This window comes from Triturus cristatus, chromosome 7 (assembly GCF_964204655.1).
Source record: "Triturus cristatus chromosome 7, aTriCri1.1, whole genome shotgun sequence".
Taxonomy (NCBI): domain Eukaryota; kingdom Metazoa; phylum Chordata; class Amphibia; order Caudata; family Salamandridae; genus Triturus; species Triturus cristatus.
In genome coordinates this window covers 613,312,927-613,319,857 of record NC_140590.1, presented here as the reverse complement: position 1 = coordinate 613,319,857, position 6,931 = coordinate 613,312,927, and positions in this window count along the sequence as shown.

The window sequence follows — 6,931 nt, the reverse complement described above, 5'->3', positions numbered from 1 at the left end:
GTAACCTGGATTGAGACATGCCAGACCTCTTTTGACACCCTGAAGGAGGCCATGTGCATGGCGCCCCTGCTCAAGGCTCCTGACTTCTCCAAGGAGTCTGTGGTGCAGACTGATACCTCAGAGCATGGTGTGGAAGCTGTGCTTTCACAGCTGAATGAAGAGGGCCTAGATCAACCTGTAGCCTTCATTAATAGAAGGTTAGTTACTCGGGAACAGAGGTGGAGTGCAATTGAGACGGGAAACGTTTGCTGTGGTCTGGGCGCTGAAGAAGCTAAGACCCTAATTGTTTAGGACTCACTTCCGGGTTCAGACAGACCACAGCCTCTTCAGATATTTGATGCAAGTGAGGGGTGAGAACCCAAGACTGTTGAGGTGGTCCATCTCCCTACAGGGATTGGACTTTACGGTGGAATACCAACCCCATTTCTAACAGGAGATATATGGGAGCTGCTCAGAGCCAGATTGCATTAGAAACAGCCAGAAATGTGGCAGCAAGAGGGCCAATGTCCAAATCCCACATGGATTTATTGAGCAAAATATAAAGCTGGATACTGGTCTTTTCTTGCTGTAGCCTAGGGTTAGAAATTGGGTTTCTGGTTGGTAGAGGTGTGGACCCTGTCCAAGCAGGATTCACAATCCTAGTCAGTCAGATATATAGCATAAATTTACCTGTGCTCACCCTCTGGTAGCTTAGCATAGAGCAGGCAGGTTAAATTTAAGAGGCAATGTGTAAAGTGCAACACTTCAAACAGTAACACAGTGAAAACACCACAGAAAGACTCCACACCAGTTTACAAAAATAGATGATTTTATAAATAAAACCAGACCAAAATGACAAAAATGCAATAAGTCGAGATATACATTTTGAAATATTAAATGCAATAATGGAGCTTAGAAGCAATAAGCGCCTATCGGGGATATTAGGTTGCGCTAGACTGGGGCAAAGTCAAGAGTTCAGGCTGAGAGCAATTGAGCGCGGGCTGGATGCTGGAGCCGCGCAAGGCCTGCTGAACAAAATACCTTAAGCCTGGTCGCACCAGCGAGTTGTAGGGTGCAACCAAGTGATGTATTAGTGTTGATCCAGCAGTCCGGGTGATGTGTTGATTTTCTTCCCACTGTGGTGGGATGCACCAGTTCCAAAGACAATGTGCTGAGCCGAGAGGTGTTGGCTTTATATACGATGCACTGGATTTCTCCATGCAGTTGAGGGGATGCCTCAGTTTTTCCACACTGCAGGTAGGCAAAGGAGCGTCCCTTCATGTGGGTTAGCTGAAACCTGGATGCCGCGAACATCGAGAGGCTGGAGGATCTCAGCAGACACATAGGCACAAAGGGAGTCACCAGTCCTTGGATGTATAAGGGAGCTGGGCCATGTCTGGCCTTGAACATTTAGCATAATGCCTTAAATTCGATGCACTTCGAGATCTTAAGCAAGTGCAGTTCCTGAAACAGAGGAGAGACTGAGGCATGCCTTGGTAGCCGAAAGAGTAACTGGGTAGCCGCATTCTGAATAATCTGTAGGCGTTGAATCGAGGTCTTATCCGCACCCAGGTAAAGCACATTGCCATAATCTAATCTGGATTTGACTACAGCCTGAACAACCGTTCTCTGGTCCACCCAGGGAAATAACCTTAGATACCTGTGGCATCAAGGAACGTTTATCATCAATAATAAAGCTGAGATTCTTGACCTTAGTAGAAGGGGTCCAAGGGGGTCCAGCCAGTGGCTGGGTCCACAGAGATCAGGGTTGCTTCCCAAGAACAGGACCTCGGTTTTATCAATGTTAAGCTTCAGCGTATTTTTGTTCATCCATAAGGGCTCATGTCTGCTTGGGTAATGAATCCATGAGGGCTCTCGGAAAAATTGGAGAGTACTTTCTAACTAGGGACCAATGATTTGCATCTGGCTGCATGCTAGGTCTGTGGTAGAGCCCACTCATTGGACATGGAGCTGGGTTCTATCTGGGCCCACTCGCACCTATTGAGTTGGTAGTCATATCGCAAATAATCAACGTGTATTTCCTACTTACTGCCTAACAGGAGTCTTGGTTCTCTGTAACTCCAGTGGTCACCATATGCTGCAAATATGTCAATGGCCAAGGGTAGCCTTACAGGGGAGGTCTGTGCCCGCTAATATCTTGCAAGTGACTGGTGCTAGCCCTCTCAGCCCCTGGTTCCTGAGTATTCTCTAGAAATTATTGTTCCTCGCTTTGAACATGAGTCCAGGAAGAAGAAGAAATATGTTTATTAGTAAGTAAAAACCCTAAACATGTGCTTGGCGCATCTCCATAATGGCCAAAGTGGTCAAAAACCTAGGCATTTTAATTGTCGATAGCCTCCCAATGAGAGAGCAAGTGAAATCTACATGCAACACCTGCTTTGGGATAATGTGCATGCTGAGAACAGTATCTTAATGGCTGCCTCTCCATATAAGATAGACTCTCATGTTGGCACTTGTGGTTAGCCGCCTAGATTGTGGAAATGCCCTAATAGCAGGGGCTAATGATTCTCTCCTGTCTAGACTACAAGTAGTTCAGAACACCACAGCCCATCTTGCCCCCAAGCTTCCACCTCACACGTCTTCTGAACATGTGCTTAGATCACTGCACTGGCTTCCTATTAGGAAGCAAGTGATTTTCAAGCTTCTGTGCCTGGTACACAAATCTCTTTCCTGTAAAGGGCTGATATATCTCCCAAGCAAACTCTCAATTTATCTACCCACCAGAAATTTGAGCTCTAAAGATAAATTCTTGGTCTGCCCATGCCATATTCGCACAGTCAGACATGGCGGTCGATCATTCTTTTACTTGGGGCCTTTCCTTTGGAACAGGCCAAAAAGCTACTTAAAACCTGGCTCTTTAGCGCACATTTTATCTTTTCCTTTCTTCTCTAGGACTGCGCTTCAGCGCCGAGAAAGCCCTGAGGGCTGATTCACTGCCCTATATTAAGTTTCAATAACATAACATAACGGATTAAAATCAATAAAACATGCACCAATAAGATATTCTGATACCATACATCATTAAAACCAAAAAGGTGCTTCTGCACCTAAGATATAAAGTGCAAAGATCCTTGATATGACAGGTTAAATATCTTCTGGTGGTTCGTTGTAACCTTAAAGTGAGTGAGGATGTGAAGTATTTTGTGCAAAAATTCATCCATCACACTCTTGGTTCAGCAGGATGGGTGACCGTTGGACCTAGCTCGCCTTCCTCCTTTATTTTTTCTGACCTGTTTTGTTTTTGGTTTTAGGACTCTGGGCACTTTACCACTGCTGATCAGTGCTAAAGTGCATGTGCTCTCTCCTTTAAAGTTGGCAAGATTGGTTTACACCGGTTTGGCATATTTAATTTGCCTTTAAGTCCCTTGTAAAGTGGTATCCCTATATACCCAGGGCCTGTAAATTAAATGCTACTCGTGGGCCTGCAGCGCTGTTTGCGCTACCCACAGAAGTAGCCTTTACAACCTGTCTCAGGCCTTTGCCACTGCAGGGCCTGCGTGCAGAGTTAATTGCCACAGTGACTTGGTATTTAAAGTGCTTGCCAAGTCTGTCACTCCCTTTTTATTACATTTAGGTCACCCCTAAGGTAGACCCTAGGTAGCCCTATTGCAGCGTTCTATTTAGATAAAGGTAGGACATGTGCCTTGGTTGTGTGGCATGTCCTGGTAGTGACAAACATCATATTTGGTTTTTCACTGCTGTGAGGCTGCTCCTCTCATAGATTTGCATTAGGGATTCCCGGATATGTGTTTCAGTGGTAATTCCTGATCTGAAAGGAGTAGCGTTGCCATATTTGGTATGTTTGGAATAGTTGTGCTAAATCCTGCTTATTGGTGAAAGCAGATTTTTTTTTATTGCTATTTTAGAAATGCCACTTTTATAAGTGGGCATTTCTGTGTGCTTATGACTCTTTGTGCTTTGCAGCCTTACTCCAGTCAAGGTCTGGTTTAGCCTGACAAGGGCCTGTTTTGTGCATTCACTCTAGACAGTCACAAAGGGAGCTGAGGTGTGCCCTGCATATCCTGATGGGTCTTCCAGGGCTAGAGTGATGGGAGGAGTTGTCACCTGCTCCTGAATAGGGCTGCGCCTGCTTTTCACAATGCTGTCTCTGCCCCCAGTAGGGCGTCTGGGGCATGACTGGAGATTGAATGGAGGTGTTGTGCCCTTCTAACGTTTGTTTGAAGTTACCTCCAGATCAAAGACTATTTGAGTATAAGTACATGGGCTCTGACCCCATGATTTTATACAATGCGTGAGACATCTAGCCAGACGCTGATGGCTCTACAGACTGCACCTTGCCAGAAGGAACTGCTATGCTGCCAGGAGGAACCGCCATGGAACTCCCTTGTCTGTTGTGCTGACCTGTGGCCTGCTGGGCTGCAAGGACTGTCTACTTTCCTACAAGGAGTCTGTGTGTTGGTCTGCTGCATCTATTTCTGCTTGGTGCCACCAGTGATCTCCCAGGACTTGGTGGCCTGCCCTGTGAGATTTGAAAACTTAGCGCCTGGTGAGCACTTTATTTGGATTTCGTTCTTGGCAGTGAGTAAACAGCATGTGGTGAACAGTCCTTTGCCTAATTTGCATGGTGGGCATTGCATCAAGCTCCACAAGAAGCGTGTGCTGATTCAACATTTTGCCCCAAGGCAGGTGGGGTGCTCCCTGTTATTGCCTACTGGAATTGCCTAAACAGGCACCACAGCGCAGACAAGTGCCTTTTCTTTCTTAAAGTCCAGGAGATGTGCTGGCTCCGCACAGGCAGTGCAGGCACGAGCCTACGAGCCGGTACCGTTCCCATGTCACCCAGACGAGGGCTTACTCGTGTCACTGCCAGTAACAACCGCTCAAGGAACGGGCCAGCTCCACAGGAGAAGTTGCAGCCTCTAGTTTCCTGGTGTGGAACTAGACTACCGTGTGTCCCGCTCAGCGAGAGGGCCCCCACTGCAACAAAAAGTGTTGGGTGCACATCAACGCTCCACGGCTGTCGCTCCCGTGACACCGTCAGGAAGTCTCCTGTGCCAGGGGGAGTCAAGAATTCATCCCGCATCCCTCCGTTTGTTGGCAGGAGGGGTACCCTGACCAGTGCACCACTAGGGGAATTATTCTAGCCCCAAAGCCGCCGCCATCCCTGTAAGCTCAGCAGCTGCGCTGTGCGTTCGCAGGCAGCTGCCTTGTTTACGCCCTCCTCCCCGTGTGTGCACATACCTGGGGACATTTGTTCCGTGTGGGGACATTGCAGGGTGGAGCCTCGGCAGAGACCCCCACTTCGAGACTTGCCACATATTAGGAAACCGGACTTGGAAATTACTGTATCCCTACAGGAAGGCACGCAGAGGCTTCTGAAGCCTACGTGGTATTCGTACACCCAGGCTCTCTCTGGGTACTGTATTACATATAAGAGGAGTGCAGGGGTTTCTGCTGCTTGTTGCTGATGGGCTTATGGTGGATGATGGGTTTCTAGTGACATGTGATAGGGATATGGTTATGCTGTGGGTAATTCTGCTGTTTTGTGCATTACCTGCTTCATACTTATGTCCTGATGCTGTGAGGTATGTTGTTTTTCCTCACATTTCCAGGACGTGCATATTATGCCTAGCAGCCATGATTTGTATATGACCTAACCTGCATTACAGACCTTGATCTGTTCCAATGTATGTTGTTTTTGCCTTACTTGGTCAGGGTAATGAGCATTATTTCAGGAACCGCCTGGTGTTTGAAGGGATGGTGTTTTTATGATGTGTGCAACATATAAGTATTTACTTTATTGCACTACCTGTGATGTTATGACACCTGCATTACAACTCCTCTAAAAATCATTGTGGAGCTCTGACCAAACACCCAGATGGTGTCCTCTGAAGCTGTGAAAGGAGAAGAGAAGTTTCCATGACTGGCACTGGTGATGTGTGTACAGATGCAGTCAGGGGGGGGTCATCTCTGCCATCAGGAAGTGGTGAGACAGATTGCTGAAGTGTAAAGAATCTTGGGTAAGGACTTTCTATCTATAATTTGTCCGTTTTGTTTTTGTCGCTCTTAGTGGGAAGGGTATGGAAAGACGTTGGTCCTATGCTGACTGTGCCACTGTATTCAAGCTAGCCTGTCTGATGAGGAAAAATGTCCTGAAACTGGTCTAGGGATGCTTGTTTCCAGTCCAGGGAGGACCTAGCTTGGCAATTTGGGCTGGACTGTTCCCCTGGGGAGCTTTGTCATGACTGATTTGCATATGGCTGGGTCCAAACTGGGGTAGCGTAGTGAGCAAGATAAACAATGGATTAAATTCAGATCTGTGACTGGGGGTGAATGTATGATTTGTTCAGCATTCCATCCGTCATTTGTTCTTTTTGTTTTTGTCATCCTAAGTGGGAAGGGTATGCCCAGACGTGGGTCCCATGCTCACCATGCCACTGAAGTCAAGCTAGCTGGGATGATACTCCAAAACCGGTCATAGGATGCTTGTTTCCAGTCTAGGGAGGACCTGGCCTGGCAGTTTGAGCTGGACTGTTCCTATAGGGAGCAAGGTCAAGACTGATTTGCATATGGCTGGGTTCAAACTAGGGTGGCGTGGTGAGTAAAAAAGGGTCAAACCCAGATCTGTGACTGCTTGGAGCAGGCATAAGGAGTGACGCAGTGTATTAAGTATAGGCCTTCCCCAAGCATTACTGGAGTTGCGTCGTGCTTGCGACACGACTCCAGCAATAGGTGGCTTTTGGGCAGACAGATGCATCAGAATTTCTGACGCATCTGTCAATCCTTGCGCCATGGTGCGCCGTATTGTAAATACGGCGCATCCATGGTGCTGCAAGGGTCTCGCAAGGAGATGCAGGGAAACTGACGCATCTTTACAGATGCGTCAGTTTCTTGTAAATCTGCCCCTTAGAGTTTCTCTCCAGGAATAATAGGTAAATACAGAGAGCACAGTGGGCAAATGTGCCATAGT